Consider the following 21112-nt stretch of genomic DNA (forward strand, 5'->3'; position numbering starts at 1 on the left):
GTATTCGATTCTTGTAAACGAGTGGGACACTCTTTTTCGTAGGAGGGAGGTGTCGCGTAGCGAGCTTCGCTGGTTTCGCGCGCCAGTTTCTCTGACAGGCTGAATGTGTTCTCCCCACGGTGCGACTGTTGCTGTCCGTGTGCTCCCCGCTGTGCGAGGAGCCATTAGAGGGGCTCACACTCCGACATTTGGCAGAGCCGTTTTCTCTGGGGCTCTTTGTAAGCAGGCATTGTGCGTCTCCTCCCCGGCCTTGTGTGAATGTTTAGTTAGAGTAAAACGCAGTAAACTGCGAGGGGGCGAGGTCGCCCAAGGCCGCGTCCGGGCCACCAGAGCGGGCGCGCGGACCCCCTGTGGTTTGCAGGAGAGTCGCGCGAAGTGATTGCCTCGGGCGGCACACTGCCCGGCGGACCAGATATGCCGGAGACAGAGCCGCGAGGGCTGCAGGCGCGGACGGCGGGTCGCGTGGTGCACCGACTGCGAGGTTTGCGTTCCCTGTGTTTCGGGTGTCGTTTTGTGTGTTTGTATCTGTGTGCTGAGTGGAAATGCGCACGTCTTCGGGGAATTTTACGCGGTGCTCTCGAGTAAACAGCCTCGTGGGCACCGGCGTGCTATTGGCTGCTCTGTTTTAAAGAAATCCTTGTCATTGGCTCCGACAACAGCATTTCCGATTGGCTACTAAAAGTGTCCCCAGAATCCTGGGCAAACGTATTTAAGAGCGGAGTTTTGGCGCGAAGAAGAGACTCGGGAGAGGAACGGCTGCGGTCCTGCTGCTCGGGACCTCCGCTCCAAAGATGCTGCACGCCCCGGGGTATGACTGACTGTTTTACTATGTGACCTCTTATATTTTTGCCTCAGTTTCCAAGTTTAACCAGTGATTCGCATCTATCTTCAATAAATTAAGTTGACCAATGCATCTAATCGACGCCTGCTGGTCCCCTTCTTCGATGCGGCGGAGCCACCGTTCCGTCCCGACGTACGCTTCGTTACAACGCAATGACTCCTTTTAGTGGGCTAGTACTAAAACCCAAAATCTCAGATTTCGCAGATGTTTATCTGTCAAAAGCCTCTCTCCTTTACCTTGAGGTTGCTTGGGAAGACCAGCTTGAATCTTACAAGCCACGCCGGTAGCAGCACATGTTATCGCAGGGAAGTGACGCAAAGCTTGAACGTCTGCGCCACTGCCGCAAAAGTGGCATGAGGACACCCAGCGATCTATGAATGTAGAGAGTGACTGATTCCGCATATGTGGTTATTAACCCATCAACGCTGTCACGTCATGCCCTTAATCGGAGATTAAGCCTGAATTCGCAATTTTTGTGTGTAGTCTGCTTCACATTGAAAACCGAGCCACAAACCGAAACCGAACTGAAAACCGGAGCGCTAGCGCATCTAATTCGCATTTGGCGTAACCGCGCTAAACTGGCCGCCATTTTTTGTTAATGCGGCAACGTTCAAGTAGTCGTCTCAGCCAAATTTGCGGTACAAGTCACAAAATTTTCTGACTGGTCGATAGCGTAGTGGCGTTATCATACCACGTGATGCATACCACGTGAGCATCCGTAGACCCAAATATGTGAGTTTGTCCACCCTAGAATGTTCCAAAGAGTCCCAAAAACTTTGCACCTAGGCCCACTCGCAACATGAACTAAGGTGGTTAGTGCATGAATTAAATTTCGTTACTGCGTCGAATTAGCTTAATCTCATACGATAACCCAATGAAAGATACTCTAATTCTAGAAGGTGATCATTGATAAATACCATATAGGGACAATGGAACCGGTTCGACCGTGAGAACATTAGACACTCCTTGCAGGCATCACAGCGGTGAACCTAAATGCTATCACATTATCTTCTTCCAGAATGTGTTTAATAAGGGCCGATACTTTTTGGCGTTGACTATTTGCTTACTATAATTATCAAGCTTTACTTTAATGGGAACTCGAAGTTGATCCAACTTGAACCTTTCCTACTTCGGTAAAGTAAACGCGCTCCTACAGGGGCAAATTAGTTTTTGTGTCGCTCCACACTAAAAAGTAAGTGGTGACGCATTAAGATGGAAATAAAGTCACCTAAGCCCCTAATATATTAAATATTAGATTGAGCAATAATAATCCCCAGAGCGCCATTGAAAAACGGAAACCTAAAAGAGACAAAAGCGGCCAAAATATCTTTTGTTCGGCGGCCAGTGAAAGTTTTTTCCCCCCTTTCTGCCGCTGTTTCGCCTAAAAGACTCTCTTTCTTCTAGTTCGAGTGGTTATACCACATCACCTACAAACGTAACTCGATATCTGCAGGCCACGTGGCGGAAAAGTTTATCATCGAGGCTCACTGAGCTGCCCCGACGCAACCATGCGGAAGTAAAATTACAGCAGCAAACCACAATTCCGGGTGGTAGAATGCATCCGAAGGAAAACAAGAAAGGATAAAATGAGCGGAATGATTTCAACGCAGGAAAGAAAACAAAGAGAGAATCATACGTAGAATGAGGGAGGTGAAATGAGAATTGCTAGGGCTGGTGGTTCAGGGCCTCGTTTCTGCGTCGCGTTACATGGAATGAGCGTTTCCGCACCGCATTTCGATCTAGCGGCCCGTGGCACTTTAGCATCCGGCTCATCAGCGGCATCGACATCGTAGTCGAAGTCATGCTACTCCTTTTTGATCCAGTGAGCCGAGTGCAGCAGGCTGAGCCGACACTCGACTACATTTACTCCTGCCATGTCAGGCGGGTTTACGACAGCTCTTATGGTGCTGCGACGCGCGGACGCTACCTTTAATTCACCTTTGGTTCAGGTAGACGGCTCTTCAACTGTGCATAGTGACTAGCAGGCATGCCTGAATTCTTACGAAGTACCCTATAGTATATCTTTGGCCTCTGCAGGCGGAGTCAGTAGTGATTAATTAATTACGAAGGAAATAACGGATAACTAAGCATAGTACACTCCCTGACTTTTAAGGACGTATACCTGGTAATAAGAAAGTTCGGACCACCCTGTTGTGGACTTCTCGGCAGTATTTGGAGGCACCGGGTAATTAAAGAGAGCTCAAGGCTTAGTGGCCATGCTAAGTCTCTAGATTTAAAAATTGCTCTTGAGAGGCGCTGGGGTGTGTATTTCGCCGGGGTGGACCTTTTCATTTTGAAGGGTCTAGATTTTTCCAACTCAGATATACACTCAAGGGCTCTCCGTTTTAACCTTTTTTTCGCGCTCTTTAGATATGCATCACAGACTTGAATAAGAAAACATTTGTAATAGTGGCCTTTATTTTAAATGTAGATTCGGAATCTGAGAAAGATCGTATGCAGAAATTATGACTGTGTACGCTTGAAGAGAGTACCTGTTTCTGCACTCTTGCACATACAAGCAGCAAAATATTTTTTGGATATTGGCTGTACGCGTCTAAGCCATGTACAGAACAAAATCCGAGGACATTCACGGCTTCTACCAGATGTCAGAGTGGTCGCCATTTATACCTTGAATGTTGCGGAAATAAACGAAAGAATCCTTTCGAGAACTAGAGAAAGGGAATAAATATTTATTATGTACAAAGAGACCGGAGCGGATTCTGGGTGGGGTCTTCAGTCCAGGACTCCAGCTCCAGCGACGCAATGGGCGGCTTTGCGTGGTTGTGTTTAGGTGTGCAGGTCCATGTAAAATGAGTAAATGTAGAAATTCCCCCACACCAGGGACATATATCGGCGTATAACGTTGGGCGAATGCGGTTTAGGCGGTGGAGATCGCGGAGAGTGAGTGTTTGGATGCGTCTTAGGCGGTAGAAGTCCGCCGGGGAAAGTTGCTTATGTCGCGGGGGTAAAGACGCCTATTTAGATGGAGTCTCTCTAGGCGGGCTAAATAGTGGGTTTAGAGGGGCTATAGAGTAGTGTTGTGTTAATCACGCAGCATGTTTTAGAACGTTCTTAATGAACATGCGCACAAAAGGGTAGCATTAAACTCGGGCCGCCTGCTTATTACTAGTGCCGTACAACAGTTTGCTAACCGAATGTACTTATTTCAGCATTGCATAAGATTTTTTCATAATATGGACGTCCATATGATTCTTGATTTTTTTAGCGCTATATAAGCTCAACTTAAAACGAACACTGCTACGCGCAAGGGAGGAGTTTGTCTGAAATATATAAAATGAAAGTCCTTTATGCAGCAATACTTTGATTTGAGCTAGTTGGTTGTAGCTTGACATGTTTACGCAAAAGGCGTACTGGCGCTAAAAAACGAAGACAACACACACAACAGGACAGGACTGGCGCCAACTTCCAACTAGTTTATTCACAGAAAAAAACCACTTAAGAACCACACTGCATCCTGTTGCGCATCCTGGTTGCGCATCCTGTTGGACCATCTGACGCAGGCGCAGCGGAGTGCCCAAGACTACAAGAGGCTGGCGGCGCAGACAACTGAATTCCTATGGCACCGGATTAGAGCAAGCTTCCCCAAGGCGAAGGAGGTGCGACAGTCTTCGGCAGACGTGCGGGTGCTTGGTGATGTGGTTCTTGATCCCCGTGTGAAGTCAACACTAGTGAAGGGCCCCAAGTTCAGCTTTGAGCCACGGATGAAGAAACCTGAGCTCCTTGCCATGACCAGGAATGTCGCCAAAAGAGCTGGGGACAAGGATGAAGACCGAGCGACTTCGGATGCCTTGGATTGCCTGATGCACCATGTGAGTCGCAGTCGGACTTCTTATCCTCCCTTTAAGAAGATCAAGGACTACCTGGGGAAAAACAACCTTGAGATACTTCAAAGCGACAAGGAAGGGGGCTTTATTGTTCTTCCCGAGAAGCTTTTGAAAGAGAAAGCAGCTGAAGCTCTGCAGAAGCACTTCGTCGCAGTGAAGTTCAATCCCGCCAAGGCTAAGAACACCGCAGTAAAGCTGTTAACTGACATGAATTTGGATCCGCTGAAGAAACTGGTTAAGGATGCTGACAGAGAGTTCCTGGAGGTTTTCTTTACGGGCAAATCTCATAAGCCAGGGTGCCCCCTACGCACGATTGTTTCAGAGAAAGGATCCTGGCAGTTGTGCGTTGGCCGTTTTCTTCAGCGACACTTAAAGTCCCTTCCGCTAGACGACCCCTTTCTTATCCGCAGCTCCAATGAGGTTGTTCAAGAACTAAGGAATGGGTTGCCTGGAGCACTGTCTGCTTTTTCAATTGATGTTACCGACCTGTACTATTCCATACCGCACACCGAAATGTTGATTTGTATCAAAGAGAAGATTGCATGCATAGGCGAACTGTCATTTCAGGACGAGACAGGTATTAGCTGTGATGATTTCTTAACACTTTTAGAATTTTACCTTTCATCTACTGCAGTTTTTTTCAGTGATCAGTTTTACATTCAGCGTGATGGTGTTTGTATTGGGTCGTCCCTTGCCCCTATTTTAAGTGACATTTATTTATCGTGTGTTGACAAACGTGTTAGTGACCGGCTTTTATTGACCTCTAACGTTGTTAGGGTATTTAGATACGTGGATGACTACCTAATTGTGCTAACCGATCATGTAGGTTCAAAACCAAGCGCCATCCTTGAAGACATAGTCACCATTTTCACCAGTGAATCAAAAGGGCTCCGTTTCACGCATGAAGTTCCCCACAACAATAGCCTGCAGTTTCTTGATTTGAAACTTCAATTTAAGCAGGACCGCCATGTTTGTTGGTCGTACAACCCGAGATCGTGCAAAGAGCTACTGCCTTTTAGTAGTGCACATTCCAAGCTAATTAAGCGCGGAATCGTTGCGACATACTTGAATGCAGCCTTGGATAAATCGTGTGAGCATGAGATGGCACAGAGCTTCGATGCGCAAATTGAACGCTTTCATCAAGCCGGGTACCCAGAACACCTCATAACTAGCATTAGTGAGGACCTGGTTAAGAAGCGCAAGCGGATGTTGATGGGAGAACAGGGTCAAAAAAACAAGGATAAAGAAAAACAACCGACGGTGGTGATTCCCTATATTCACCGGCTTTCGCACAACCTGAAGAAAGTGGCCAGCAGATATAAGATCAACGTGGTGCTTTCTGCTCCTTGCAAGCTGTCGCGCGTTTGCACTTTTAACAGAGTAAGAAAAGTTAAGCAGTGCAAAAAGAAACACCAAATTCGCGCCACTGAATGCACGGCTGATGTTGTGTATGTTGTTCCTCTAAGCTGCGGCAAGGAATATATCGGCCAGACAGGTCAGTGCTACAATGAAAGAGTGAGGCAGCACAAGATTGCTGTAAAAAATGGCTATGGCAGCCACATGGCCACTCACTGCAAAAGCTGCAAATGCCGTCCTGGTTTTGAGAACACCAAATTCATTGCAAGATCAAAAGACAGATTAGAGCGTGAAATAATAGAAGCCTATTACATCAAACAGAGGGGGGATATCTGCATAAGCAAGCCATCTGTGTCATTGTCAGAAGAAGAGATTAGGTTTCTGAGTGGGTCTCTTGCAGCGTTATAATCATTCCTTTGGTCCGTTTGGCACGTGCATCTTTGTTAAGTCACCCCTTGTTTCTGGTTTGTCTGTATTTTTTTTTGCATGCAGTGTGGTTCTTAAGTGGTTTTTTTCTGTGAATAAACTAGTTGGAAGTTGGCGCCAGTCCTGTCCTGTTGTGTGTGTTGTCTTCGTTTTTTAGCGCCAGTACGCCTTTTGCGTAAACATGTCCTTTATGCAGCATTTAGCATACACAAGCAAACACCCTGAGATTGTTTCTTTTGGTTCTTAAGTGAAATGACCACACGTAATTGAAGGCAAAAATTGAATTCGATTTTTTCAAGATTTGCAACTGCTGATTTTTTGTGCGCAGCACTTAATATCTCTTTTGCAAGCTGACAATTTCTAACACTGAAGATAGTGTTATTTGTTACCTGGACGGTAACTAACTGACTTTTTTCCACCCCTGTGCGATGTGTAGCTCTCGGTGCTTAAAAACACAGTCACACCTGTTTTCTTAAGAGGTAGAGGGGTTAGCGTTCATCTGGCACCAACAAAAAGTGACTGGCAATGTGTTTTAGCAGTTCTAGCTCCAGACAACATGTTAACTGCACGAAGAACATTTCATGTTTGCTCTAGCACTGCTTATGCGCGAATTGAGAGGCTGCAAATTTATATTTGGCTCTCACACTGCTTTTTTATTCTCAGTAGAATGACTACCTGGTTGCTGGTTATTGTTGGCATCAATCAATGTGTTCTTGTTCGCCGCAATGATGTTTTATTACAAATGCTCTTATTATAATAGGAACATTCTCAAAACCTCAATTTTATTAATATTTGGCACTTCATGTCACAGGCGGCAATGCGAAAATCGTAATTTTTCCCCCATGTTTGAAAAGAATCCGGAGCATCAACCGTACCAGAAAAAATAAAATTCAGTGAGATAACCTTGTTTCGCAGGAAGTTAATTACCCATAAAAGCTTAAAACTGCGTAGATCCAACAAACACCAAACAAAAGCACTACAAAAATTGCTTTCTGCACCAGAAAACACACGAGAAACATTGAGTACAATGATACTAATTGCGGAACTCTATTTCAGTATATGAGGAAAAAATGGTCAATTACTACAAGTGCCCTAAAAACTCAGTAGTAACGTCTTTTGGAAAGGCAAACGTAGAAACGACGACTAGAAGAAAATATGACATTTCTGCCCAATCTGTCCTATCCAGTGAGTTACTCAAATGCATGGATTAGAATATTAAAGATAGGATAACTTTGACGCACCGCTTTTCTAGTTTATGTTATAACTTTCTGAAGGGTTTGTAGCCAATGTGATTAGTGTGGTTTGCGACTTTCCTACCTTCGTCTCCGCATCGGTGAACAGCTCTGTTCTTTCTCCCGTGCAACTCCCGTAAGTATGGAATACTAGCGTTACATTTCTCTTCCACTCCTTCAAAAGCGTTGCCAACACCTGTCGTCAGGTTCATGAGAAATACAGGGGAGGAAAAAAACGTTGCCTTAGAGCTTTATTCGTGCTCCATGGCGTAGAGTCTCATTAGTTACAACTGCCGCAGAGGTAGTCCCCGAGAGCCGCATAACCTGTCACGCTGCTGCGACGCAGCATTGTTCTTTTTTGTTCCAGCTTTCCGTGCGGCGCTAAGCGCGATAGTTAATTAAGCCAATGTCCGGGCAGTCGACATGCTTCTCCCTCGCTCACCCTTTGCCCGTGTTCAGAACGCTGTCCATATCTGGAACGGAAAACGCTGCAGCGAAGTCGCAGAGAAAGAAGTGGGGCTGTAGGGTCAGCGCAGGGGAGCGAAGTTAGGAGACGGCACTCGCCGGGGCACCGTGCGCGGCTTCTAATTGCGATGCATGTCGGTTGTCTTTTCAGACCAGCTGCCCCATAACTCCACAGGCGACCGTGTCCACCGTGAGGGCATCCGTCTGTGCCGCCGGTGAGTACAGAGCCCGTTTATCCCCGGCTCAAGCGCCTTTCTCTTTTCTCTGCGCCCTTCTCTGTCGTCTTTGTCCCCATTCCTTTCTCTCGTCGCCGTTTGGCCAACGGGGGAAGATGGTTTCGTCCCTGCGGAAACCTCGGGGGAATGCCCCCTTTAATGGTTGCTTCACTCGCGCCGGCTTGATATGTGGCACACTTAGTCCCTTGGCCCTTTTGTGCATAGATTTCTACGTTGCCGGGGACGCTGCCTTTCGTCTTCTATGAATTAGGCTATGCGGTAGGTATGCTACAAATGTGGCCGAGAGAAAAGATTACGTTGTGGTACTGAGGGAAAGGCGCAGCGATTAATGTTTCGGTAGGCAGCGGAGTAAATTAACATGGAATGATTGCAGTTTAAATGTGAAGAATAATATGATAACGATAACTCATGGTGGCCAGAAAAATAAACCTTATTAGGTGCATGCAATGCCTTTTTTGTTTTTCATTCAACAATGTTGGGCAGTTGATTACATTGACCTCAATAAAAAAAAGGCTATTCTCACGTGTATTCTATGGCGTACAGTGGTGAGCAGCCTTGTCTAGAGCACTTGAGCAGTGCGCACTTGGTAACAAAAACCGAAATTAGAGAGCAGCCCCTCATTACAGGGCAAAATTTTCGTGCCTGCTTTGTTTACGAGGCTATCTGGCGCTACTTCCGTGCAAGCGTTGCAGCTGGACCCTAGAGGCTGCCACAAAATCTGGATTTGTTTGCAAGGAAGTGCACCGCCCGAGCGCTCTAGACAAGGCTGCTCACCACTGTACGTCCATATTTGAACATCGACAGAAGGCTCAAGAAAGTGTACCTTTTGTGTACTCGTCCTTTCTTTTCATTTTGACAGAAAAAAAGAAAAGCATGCATGTCCATGAAAGTAGTTCTAGAGTATACGAACTCGAAAATAAAAGGTTTGGTGCTGTCAGGTGCATGAGTAGCGTATCCCATTCGCAGATTTGTAGATCTCTATTCTTGTGACGCCTTTTAGGGTTTTACCCTATGAAAATAACTCCAGATCTAGGTGAGCAACCTGACATGCTTATATGTTTAAACAGCCACTTCCTCGGGTGTCCTGACAATAGGCGCTACAGAAAAGAGACGGCGCTGCATGCAGTAATCTGGTGTGTGTTGGTTAGTGTTCCCGTGACAGGGCTCCGCGAAATCCTTTAAATGAAGATGCCGAGAGCTGGAAAACCTTACGAACAGGAGACTGTTCTCGGCGGAGGCAACCAACCAACCATATAAAAATCTGCACAAGGATCTCTCACGCCGAACTGTCAACACTTGCGGGCCTTGCATCAGCCTTCCTAAAGAAAAAGCTACTCCCCGCGGTGCTGACGTTGCAGCAGGTACAAGTACAAGAAGTTAATACTACCTATGAATCCAAAGAACAAAACTAGTAAAAACCACCTAATGTTATTTTTTTAGTGCGAAAGCCCTGCTTCACGAGGTAAAACCAACTCACCGGTTTGTGTGAAGCATAACCGTGAGGGTGACCTTGGGCGAACGATGATGAAAGAAATATTTAATAAACAAAATATATAATCCCCGAATTGGATTCGAGCCAGCGGCTGCACGTAGAGATCAGTTTCGCTGGCCGCTGCACGACAGCGCTACGCTATCGCCGCAGCCAATCACGTATCGTGTTTTACTGCCACATAGTGTCGCGCTGTACATTCGATATCATCTTCTAATTCAAATATTAATACTATCAAAGAAATATTCGCGCTTTGAACAATGTGGCTGCAATGACAGAGAGCTGTGCGGTGCATGTGTTGGCGTGGACAGCGCTGTGACAGAAACACGGCACTTTCGGAGGTAACTGAGAGACTGCAAGGGAAATTTGGGCTGGGGGATCCCCTGCTCGAAATTACTGGCGAGTGGAATACGACTCGCGAACGCAAAAAGCTAGACTCCCTATGAGCCCTTGGTAGGCGTCGTGTTTTCCCACTGTACTTACATTTAGCGCAATAAATTTGGAAATAAGTATTATTATTCTAACAGTATCGGTGCAAAGCGATGCATAGTGCGAAACTGCAAAGCAAAATCGATAGAGCTGAGGTGCGGCGCCATAACTCGTGGAGCAGTCAAAAGATATCGCACACATCACCTAACAGGGGGCGTGCAAAACGAAGTGAGGGCATTAAATTATGAGCGCAGTGTTAGGGTACAAGAAAATTGCCTTTTGATGTTCGCGGCAACATAGAAGAATTTCGGCAACATCTTCATAGATGAGGGGGGCAAGAATAAAATATAACCAATGCCTTCAGAGATCGGGCATCAAAGCAATGTTTGGTAAGCTTGCCTGAGCCCTATGACGCCACCCATTCTTGAGGCAATTTAAGAGCATTATTAACGTCGGGTAATGATGCAAATCTATGGGTTTTACTATCGATACTATCGATACTTGAGTCACTATCGAACTATCGATGGTAAAAACTATCGATAGTACTCTCGATAGTTCTATCGATAGTACTATCGATTCTATAAAATCAACCACGCGTACCCACTGCATCCTAAGCTTCGTTTCCCGAGTGTGTCGTATGGAGATGATGGTATCAGTAACTGACAGACTCGCCCGATTTCGCAGCCTACGAGTCACCTAGCTCTGCAGATGTTTCCTACGTAAAATTACTGGATAAAGTGTTTGTGCCGCGGATCACCTAGTTGCGAAGCATGTGTGCGAAAAGCACTTCTGCAGCGATTACATCAGAAAGACGAGTCTGCAGTGCACGATGGTGTAATGCTAACCAGCACACGTTGTTGTGCTGTTTGTTCTTTCACGGATGCAGTTCCAGCCACTTTTTCGAACTGTCCCAGCTACCTTTTAAACTTAACTGTCGCGCTTTTGCGTCTCAGTTTAAAGTGGTAGTCATTTTATTTTAACTCTAGTATGCTCACTTGCATACAGTTCGGCGTATAGAAGAAAAAGCACCTGACATGCGCAGTGCTAATGGAATGTTATCACGAGCCTGCCAATAATGAGATGCACAGCAATTAACATTCGTTATTATTGTTCCGGCCATCATGCTTTCCATTGCCTTCGTTACGCTGTGATGCAGAAATGGATATATATATATATATATATATATATATATATGTAGAACTGCTTCCTGTAGTCCGTGATTTTCTGCTTGTATGTAACTTTTATTTAGCTCGTATGCATTACTTTGCATCACTAACGTTTTGCATCACTAGCGCCGGGACTCGAACAGACCGCGTCGCCACGCTGCCGCCCGCACCTGACGTAGACCGACCTCGGCAGAGGGCTCTGCAACGTCAGAGACGGCCTATTTCTGAAACAGTCGCCAAAGCAAACTAAGGCGGGCCTTAGTCAATTATATACATGCCGATTATTCTAAAACCAGTATAAATCCTGAAATCATACTCTATTTGTTTAGAATAATTTCGAACAAGCACTATTTGATTGTCTCGACGAAAAGAAGACTAGGGTATTCGATTGGCTATTCTATTCGAAGCTTTTTATTACCGGCGCACTCCTGCGTTTTACAATCCTGCATTTTTCGCTCAGTGTAAGATTCGCTACTGCGGTATGCGATGTGTGGAGGCAATTTCTGACACAAAAATACTTTGGGAAAGCTTTGTTAGAGAACCTGCTTGTGTCTAAGTGAGCGACCAATAATAGGCCGAAGATTCATTCGTTCTCTCTCATGTGTTGCACAAGTATAATTACGATCTCTCATCAATGATGCACTCGCCCTCACTACAGAGCGCAGCCAGACTGAACTTGGTAGAGAGCAGATGCCACGGCGTGTTCACTCATGGTGCTTTGCAAGAGAACGGGCTGCATTAAACAGGTTAGCACGGCTGTTTAGGCACCGTTATGGATGTAGGTGTAATTCCGGAACAGAGCAGGCTTCATCGCAGTTCGCAGGTTTTTAATGAGCACTCAGGTTTCTCGAGGCAGTTCCCTCGGGTGTCGATGCGCTGTGAAAAAAAAAATGAACCGCACAGAAGTGAGCCGTGATCGTCAGTTTACGTAATAGAAGTTTCAAAAACAAAATGACATTAAATGCAGGCATTGAGTCAATTCGCGAAGCACTCCTAAGAGTTCTTAAATCAAAGAAACTGGCGGCAAACAGACCTCTGCTCGGCTCGGGTAAGCATTTCTGAGAGCTGGCGCTTATGAAATGGCGGCCGTAAAGCTTGAGACCGTAAAGGTTCAATAACTTAATGTTTACCTGGCTGCAGGGCTAAGTTTCAAGTCTAAAACTTTCCGAAGGGCTGATGCTTCTATGTACACCGAAAGCTCATTTAATACAGAGACAATGAAACAGGTAAATTCGAAAGGCAACTCTCTCAATATTTATAATTCAATGAATCTTAGACGGGCGCATGACCTCTACTACCGATTTACATTTGCATTTGTGCTGAAATGCTTTCACGTGTGTGGTGATCAAATGAACCGTAGAAACCTGAAAAAAAAATCGGGAGAGTGGGGAAACATGACATAGGAGAAACGCCATGAAGGAAAAAGATTTGCAGTGTGCAAATGAAACATCCGTAATATTAAATCACATTTTATATTTAACAAGTTGACTCCAAGCTAGTGTTTCTTAGGGGGAGACGCGGGTATTGAAATGATGCAAAAATTTTGTTCCTGCAGAAATAGCATATTCGGCATCAGTATATTTTAAACTTCCCGCCTAAAAAATCTGAATGTCCGAATTCCACTTCCAGCTAAAAATATCTCCATATTTCACGCTTACGAAGCCCGAAAGTAATAATTGCAGAGCGCAATGCGGTAGGACATCGCGCCCATCGCTGTCCGCGACCGCGTCCGCGATGGCCGCCGTCTTGGTTTTGTTTGAAAGCTGGATCCATTCCCCACTACCAGGGGCGTAGCAAGGGGGGTGTTTATCGGGCTTCGGCCCACCTCCCCCCCCAAAAAAAAAAAAAAAAAAAATTCGAACTGTCAAGCACTGGTGACCAAAACAACCACCGGCGCCGAAAGTCATTCTGGATTTTGCCCCCTACAATGTCATTTCCATACTAGAAAAGACATTTTGGCGCGAACATTGCTAATTCTGGTTGGATTTCGTGCATAAGGCAAGTATCAGTTAGTATCATGATCAAAATTACCACGCGAATACGAAAATTTGGAGGACATCAATAACCGATCTTGACTGACTTTGCTTATTGAAAGCCTTGGCCACGCGGCGTTTCCCAACATATACATTCGGATATTGGTTATTTCTGCTTGAGGCATCATTCGTGGCTTTCGTTTGTCCTTCTCTTTCCTTTTTAGCTAACTGCTTTTACTTTTTCTTTGAATAAATGGAATATCCTTCTGTAATTATAGGTGCCGAATAACTGTCTCCGTGCAGGCACTTAAAAAATACGTACTTCCGTATTGATTTCTGCATTGTTCTTCTATTATTCTTACCATATGGTGCTGTCACGACTGCAGCATGGCCCAAGTACATATCGCAACTTCACCTATCATAGTTTTGTTCTTGCCTGGATGTTCTGTCTTTCCGTGTGTAAAGTTTACTATCTGTGATTCTGTAAAGTGTTTCTTTGCCTTGTTTGACGTTTTAACTTTTGCTTAGATACGTATATCTAATGGAGACATACGTGTATTTAAGTATCTTGTTCCAAGGTTTTCTGTATTCATAAAGTGACTTTGTTTCCATTGACGCATTTTTGTTCTTTATTAAGTTGCACCTTCGCATTTCTAATACTCCGTTTTATCTTCGCACTTCTAATGCATTTTTTGCAGAACTCCTCGTTTATACATGTTCTCGTTGCTGCGACTAAAATTTCGGTGCAATTGCTCGCAATACATGACCGGTGACAGCTGCTGCTGCCCAGTACACTGGAACGAAGGACAGCGTCGTTGAGATTTTTTCTTTGCCGTTTCATATGTACAAAAATGTCGAGGCTTTTGAACGGAAAAGATTCATTAAAATATTTGTCCTGCATACTTGCTAAATTCATGGCCTTTACGTTTTTCATATCAGCGGCATGCACAGCTTTGCTGGTTTAGGACTGATGTAGTTCTAGACTTCATGTGATATTTTCTTTACTCATTAAATACGCAAAAGCATGGAAGCATTGCTATCAGTTATGTCTGTCACGATTTTAAGACATATGAATGCATTCTTTCGTTCAAAAAATTTATATTTCACTTGTTTCGACATTGCGTAGCGTTAACTAATACGCAATGGCAATGCAGTTATTATTCTTGCGTTTGATTCCTCCGAAAATTCTATGAGGAGGCCGCGCTGCAACATGAGCCTCCCCCGAATAAAATTTATGGCTACGCCACTCCCGACTACCTAATACTACTTACTACTGGGAAATATTTTGTAATGTCCGCGTTCCGCTGTTTTTTCAGGCCTCTACAACGACCTCCGAATGGCTGGCGCGCGCACTTCAAATGTGATTTGCTTAGCTTCGTGTTTTTTCACACGTGACTAACCTTACGGAAGTTTTTATTATGTTTTATGGCGAAATTTTATACATTCATATGTCGTTGCATTGTGAACAACCAAACCATGCAGCTATGCTTTTTTGTATGGCTGAGTGAAACATTTCAAAACTTGTGATTCCTAATGTCACCTAGACTTCATAATTATGGGGCTTGGACAAAATTTTACAATTTTTATGTGATGATATACTTCGACAAGAATATAATATGCCTAGCTCCAGATGGCAGGCCTTTGGCTAGAGCCCTATTTGAATCAAGATAAAAAAATTTAGAAAGAAAGTGTCTTAATGAGCTGTAAATATTTAACTAATTTGGCATCAGTTATTTTCCTATCATAATGAAAATAATTGAGGTATATTGAAAGTAATGACATTTTTCAAAACAGGAAGAAGAAAGACACATATTCACCTAGCATCATTGCGATATATTTGATACTGAAAATTTTCATTTCAAGACCTGTGTCTGTTTTTAAGGCTTTATTTACGATAGGCTTTCAGGTAAACATAGCCACGTTTGCAGCCACTTACCGAAAAGTGATATTTTAACAACTATGGTTATACTAGCAGTTTACAAGAACGTCAATTTGGGCTAGATGGTGCATTATTTGAGACAGAAATGGTAATAGCGCTGCAATAAGACGTACACAAGAAAGTCTGACACAGGACATGCGCTACATGCGCTGTCTTGTGTCAGTCTTTCTTGTGTACATCTTATTGCAGCGCTATTACCATTTCTGTCTCATATACTAGCAGTTATTCGCTCCAAACTTAGCATTACTCAGAATATTCTTACCGGAAGAAACAAATATAATCCTAATACAGGTGTACATTGCCAATGTTGTGGCCCCGGTCAAATGAAGACAGACGTGAATCACTTTAGTCTCGACGTTGGCAAACCGGAGTAGACTGCTTTATTTCCCAAGAGATGGAGGGGTTCCTCTTGGGACGCAAAACTAAATCACTCAGAAGGGGGGCGGATCGTCGGCGGGTAAACACGGCCTTTTCATTCCTGTGTTTTTGTGTTAAAGCCAGTTATAAATGTTGTCTAGTAGTTTCCTATCTTCCTGTGAGTTCTCGTCCCCTTGGCTAGTTTTGCTCTAAAATCTGCTTTTCCATTTCGTACGGAAGATATTTCCGGCGTCATAGTCTTACGAATTCTGTCTGAAGAAAGTGACTGAATACTTCAATCTGAAGAATAAGTAAGCTTCATGCAGTGATAATAGCGCAATGAATAGCTTGCTACCTCGTTAGCTAAACACAAAAGACTACCATCTTCCTATTTAATATTGCCCGCTCGGTTGCATTTAAAGATTTATAGTTGGGCGTTAAGAATGTGTTATCAGTAATCACAATTGTCGGGACCCGTCACCCAGCGACAAACATATAACAGTATTCAAAGAACCAAAAACGGAGCTATAGGGCTAAAGAAATATGAAAAAAAGTGCATCAAGGCATCTTTTGAAAAAAAAAAAATGCCTTTACTCAACGGGCATGCTACGAGATATCTCATTTTGTTTAAATGTGATAAATGCATTCCTCCCCATGCTGGCCAGAAAGCACACCTCTCTCTCGAATACACCGGGCTAAACACAGATAATTAATTCAGAGTCGCCGTGAATGCTTGCTCAGCAGCCGTCGCCGATAATTCACCAGTTGCCCGTCCGATTATGACCAGCCATTAATACAAATCCTCTACTTATAGGCTTAGTTACGAAGGTTCTGCACGCACATGATTTAAAACATGATAGTATCACGTTTTCACCCGCACATTTGCGAATATCATCTATTAGAAGGCAAGGTCTGTGTTTTTCCTTGAAGTAATCCAGGAACACTGCGCGTGCTATACCGTACACTTGATTTCACAAGCTACACCTGTGATGACATTAAGCAGTGCCCAAATACCAAGCTGCAAATCAAACTGCGCTGCTTAGAAATCCGAGGGTAATGTGTCGTGAAGTAATATTGAATGTTTAGTAATACATCCTTACACAGCTCGTCTAATTTTCTGCAGCCGTTGAGAGGCTGGAAAACGGGCTGGATATGTCGCGAATCCTCAAGGAGAAATATCTAGTGTTATTTCCTAGCATCCGCGATCGCATAATAATTTTTATTGTCGCAACCTTGAATACTCTTCAGCCATCGCCCTTTCCTGAGACACGGCAAAATGAAAATATAACAAACGCATCCGTTTCAAGTTTCTGTCAGCACTTTCTGATTGCTGCTGCATGTGAAGAAATTATTTATGATTATGGATTATCACTTTACTGCATGCTTGCTAGATGGTCATACTGCAGTACGCCGGACGTTGTTGCTCATACACCAGCCAGGTAAGCGTGAAAAATCGAACGCTCCCTTTGCGCAGCACATACACATGATCCGAAACGCCCACCTGTGCCTACTTTGAGACGACAGCTCCGTTATTAATATGTACTCTCTTACGTTTCTCTCAGGCGGACAAGACAACCACTGGAATATTTTTTCACTTATTTCGCACGATTTATAAGGAAGGCTTTTCTTGGTATGTTCGTTGCTATAACCAAGTTAGCTCATGCGGCTTTATTTGCATTGCTTTGCTTTCTTCCTGAACAATACGGACTGAAGCTCGCCAAAAATGATAAAGGCGCGAAGAAACATTGTGGGCTTCACAACCCTTCTATAGAAGTTTTTCAAAGAAACCTCAATCACTGGTTGCCCACTTAAATACGGTTGGAATAGAGCATCTGTGGTGACGCACCTGCCTCCTATTCATTAAACGATGGTAATGATTCATTAAATGAATCATTACCATTATCATCATCATTATGAATATGAATGGCTTTTGTAGTTGGCCAGCTGAGATTCGAAACACGTGTGAAGACTGGTTGTCGCTCTTCTGCTCTGCCTCTAAGTTTACACGGCCTAACAAAATACCTCGCGCAAGTGTCGCCGTCTAGTAATTGCAAACCTTTACTATGCAGCCCAGAGCAAATGATGAAATGATTGTTGCATGTATTTTAAAAGCGGAATCATAGCAGATGATTTCACATCATGATTTCACACAATAAAATTAAATTTGTATTTGTATAGGGAACTACCTTTCAAAAATGTCCACAACTGAGACTATAACTATACCTAGAAAGAAACGGCAAGTGCAGCGCACACTAAACTCTTTCTGATTTCTTCCTTAATAAAATCATTTATTTAAAATAAAAGCCATTAATGCTGGCGACGCATTCTTATGAAACAAATGTATCGACCGCGAGCTTCGAAAAAGCTTGTCCAGTTATGTCGGAGAACCTTCCCATCAGCGGCAGGCTATAAACTCTGCCTGCTTGTTTCTGCAAACTTAACTTTCCTTTCTGTGCTCCTTGAAAAGTTCTGCTTGTAGAATGTCAAAAAATATGAGTTGAGTGCACGTCGTTTGCTGAAAATTCGCTCAATTACGACATGCTACTGAAGCTTGACCTCAGGGATCGTTTCGCGGATAAAATGACGTGCTTTTAGCGTGGCTTCACCAAACCTCGGGCTTTTATCTGCGCACTAGTGTAATGACGCCGGCTCCTGACGCGTCATTACTTTTTATTATCTCTTTTGCTCCCTGGTGTTGAATTACAGTAACATGAAACTTTAGAAGCTCTTGAGAAACGCAGCACAAATACCGGATCGGATTGCATAGACCCTACTTAAACAATCCTGCGCTCTTTATCAGCACTGTCTTGGAGGCATAGCATGATAATAATAGCAATAAATAAGGGTGATAATCAAGAGTGCTTGCCCAATAATAAAACTAACAGCTAAGACAAAGCTTCATAGTAGCTCGACCAACGCAATTTTTTGTACGTAAATCTCACACGGCTATACCTCACCCACAACATAACTCGAAGTTATTGATCGATTCGCTCTCGCACTACCTTAAGCTTGCCGTCCCGGTTAGTTCAATTCGTAGAGCGACTGCTCCGGTGAAACGGTGGTCCCGGGTTCGAACCCCGGAACAGAAGGAATTTTTCTTTAACTACGAAGTTTCTGAGAAAGCTGTATAGCTTTCCTTTGTAGCCGTATGGCTGCGCTCGGGTGGATGTCAGTGAGTAATTACTTCCTTATTACAAAGTCTACTCCCCCTTGGGGGATTCCCCTAAACATATGACCTAAATATTTATGTCGGTGTTTTTTTTTTATAATTAACTCTTTCGAAACATAACTTATTATGTCGTTGCCATAATCTTAATTTCAAAGGCACAACAATCTCATATTGTAACTAGCCATTAATTATTCTTGTGTAAGTTATTTCGATTACCATTGTGTGTGGAGTTTCTTTTGATGTACATGGAAGGCACTCTACACTGAATGTTCCTCAAGAAATGCCGTTTTATGTAAAACTTGCATTGTGAGCCTATTCCTACTGGTCTGTACCTGGGGCACTGGGTACTACCTCAAGCTGTCTGTAGTGTGTCAAGAGAAGTAAACTTTCATTTGATAATTTTTGTTCGGCTTCGAGTTATGTTTAATGGCGGATGAAAATTTAAGCCTCTGTGGTGGGAGGAAGCGAATATTGTGAAGCCGTGAGGATGCAGCAAAATAAAAAGATTTCCAACGATGGTGCTTCTGATCATATTCTGATCAACCTGGCAATCTACTTCGCATCATATTGACTTCGAGTAGTTTTTTTTATGAATTACATGCGGGCTAACGACGGCATTAGGCTCAAGCAGCTCGTTGGAGAAACATTCAAGCTTCACTCTAAGGACAAAGTTCGAAACGAGCAGTTATATTACCTCCGTCGTGATGGAAGTACAAGCGGAAGTCGAGAAGAGCACGTCTCCAGGAAGCAAAGTGAAAGCAAAAAAATGTGGAATCAGGATAGCAAACATGGACTCTGTTTGCCCGGAAAGGATTAAAAACTTGTCCTCCAGTCGTTTTCCACGCTGTATTCCTTATTTTTACCACCCGGAAAAAGCTAAGGCCTGTTTTATTACCACAAGCATCCGACAGCTAAAGCTTCCTGTTTTTAGCTCTTATCATGTGCTGACAGCCACGACGAGGTAGTTTCCGCTCGCCCGAGAGGACGCTAGAATCCGGAAAAGACACTGGCAGCCCGTCCTACCACTGGTGCTTTTCTATCCGGCGTGTAAACAGAAAATGCTTTAACTGCGAAGGACAAAACAAAACAGCATTTTCTACAAGCTTCGCCCCTGACTACGTTTCAAAACTGCACTTATTCAGTTTGTACAAAGGCCATTTTTGTCGTCCTTTTTTCATGATATAATGAATAATTCAACGACCGAACTGCAATGGCTAGTATTCACCGTTGTTCCCCAGATCCTGTTTTGAAGCGAACGCATGGTGTCGCTTAAATGTTCGTTCCGTAACGAGCTTTAAACGCTTTCAGCGATAATTCTCAGCAAATTAAGGTGACTATTGTGAAGAACTCAGTACACCTCTCCATTATTCATTAAAGACTCTTTCCTCCTCATCTCAGTACACCTGAAGCCAAACATGAAGGCAAACATATAACTGTAATCACCTGAAAACCTTAGAAATGTTTTGCTAGAATGGAGGACAAACGAAAAAAAATTCTCCGCCAAAGCTATCTCACTTTTTGACTTCAGTGCTTTAGCTATGGAAGCTTCAGGTGTGGACATCGATGTGCTCAGAAAAGGCGAGAAGACCAAATCGAAACATCCCAGGATGTTTCCTTTCCGGAAACATCCGCGGAAAGAAAAGAAAACGAAACACGAAAAAGTGGAGAGTGGCCAGAAACATAAGCAGTAGGACCTACTGCTTGTGTGTTCTGCCCACTCTCCATTTTTTAGTGTGGGTCCCACCACCTTTTTTCTATCCCTGCTTATTTCTTTATTTTTACTTGTATTTTATCTTCCATCTACTTATTTTGTGTTCCTCGCTTACCTATTCTGTGCCCAACCACTATAAAAGGGGAAACATCATCAAAGACAAAGCACTCTTGAAAAGATCGGTCTTCCGATCGAAACGTCGACTCAAATAAATCTGTTTCCTTTAGCGAAGCGTACACTTCGCTATACACTCCTTAAAGCAGTCACCTCGCTTTTTAAGGACATTATACCAACTATCCCGGCCTACATTCAGGACACAACTATCCCGGCCTTCTTTCTCAGAATGGTATCTAACCTCAAAATTCAAGACCGCCGCCGCGGTGGCTCAGCGGTTATGGTGCTCGGCTGCTGACCCGAAAGACGCGGGTTCGATCCCAGCCGCGGCGGCTAGAATTTCTTTGGATTAGAAATTCTAGAG

The 21112-nt window shown here is 43.9% G+C and overlaps 1 protein-coding gene across 1 annotated transcript in view; it reads left to right on the forward strand.

The window, feature by feature from the left end:
* LOC149371902 (uncharacterized) overlaps positions 1 to 21112 on the forward strand; it is a 261347-nt gene that overhangs the window by 21839 nt on the left and 218396 nt on the right. Inside the window, exon 2 of the mRNA XM_089566213.1 lies at positions 8317 to 8380. The gene's annotated coding sequence lies outside the window, so the exon portion shown is untranslated. The remainder of the gene's footprint in view (positions 1 to 8316; positions 8381 to 21112) is intronic.

The sequence above is a fragment of the Amblyomma mixtum genome, chromosome 1 (genome assembly GCF_055824585.1).
Source record: "Amblyomma mixtum isolate Tamu chromosome 1, ASM5582458v1, whole genome shotgun sequence".
Classification (NCBI taxonomy): Eukaryota; Metazoa; Arthropoda; class Arachnida; order Ixodida; family Ixodidae; genus Amblyomma; species Amblyomma mixtum.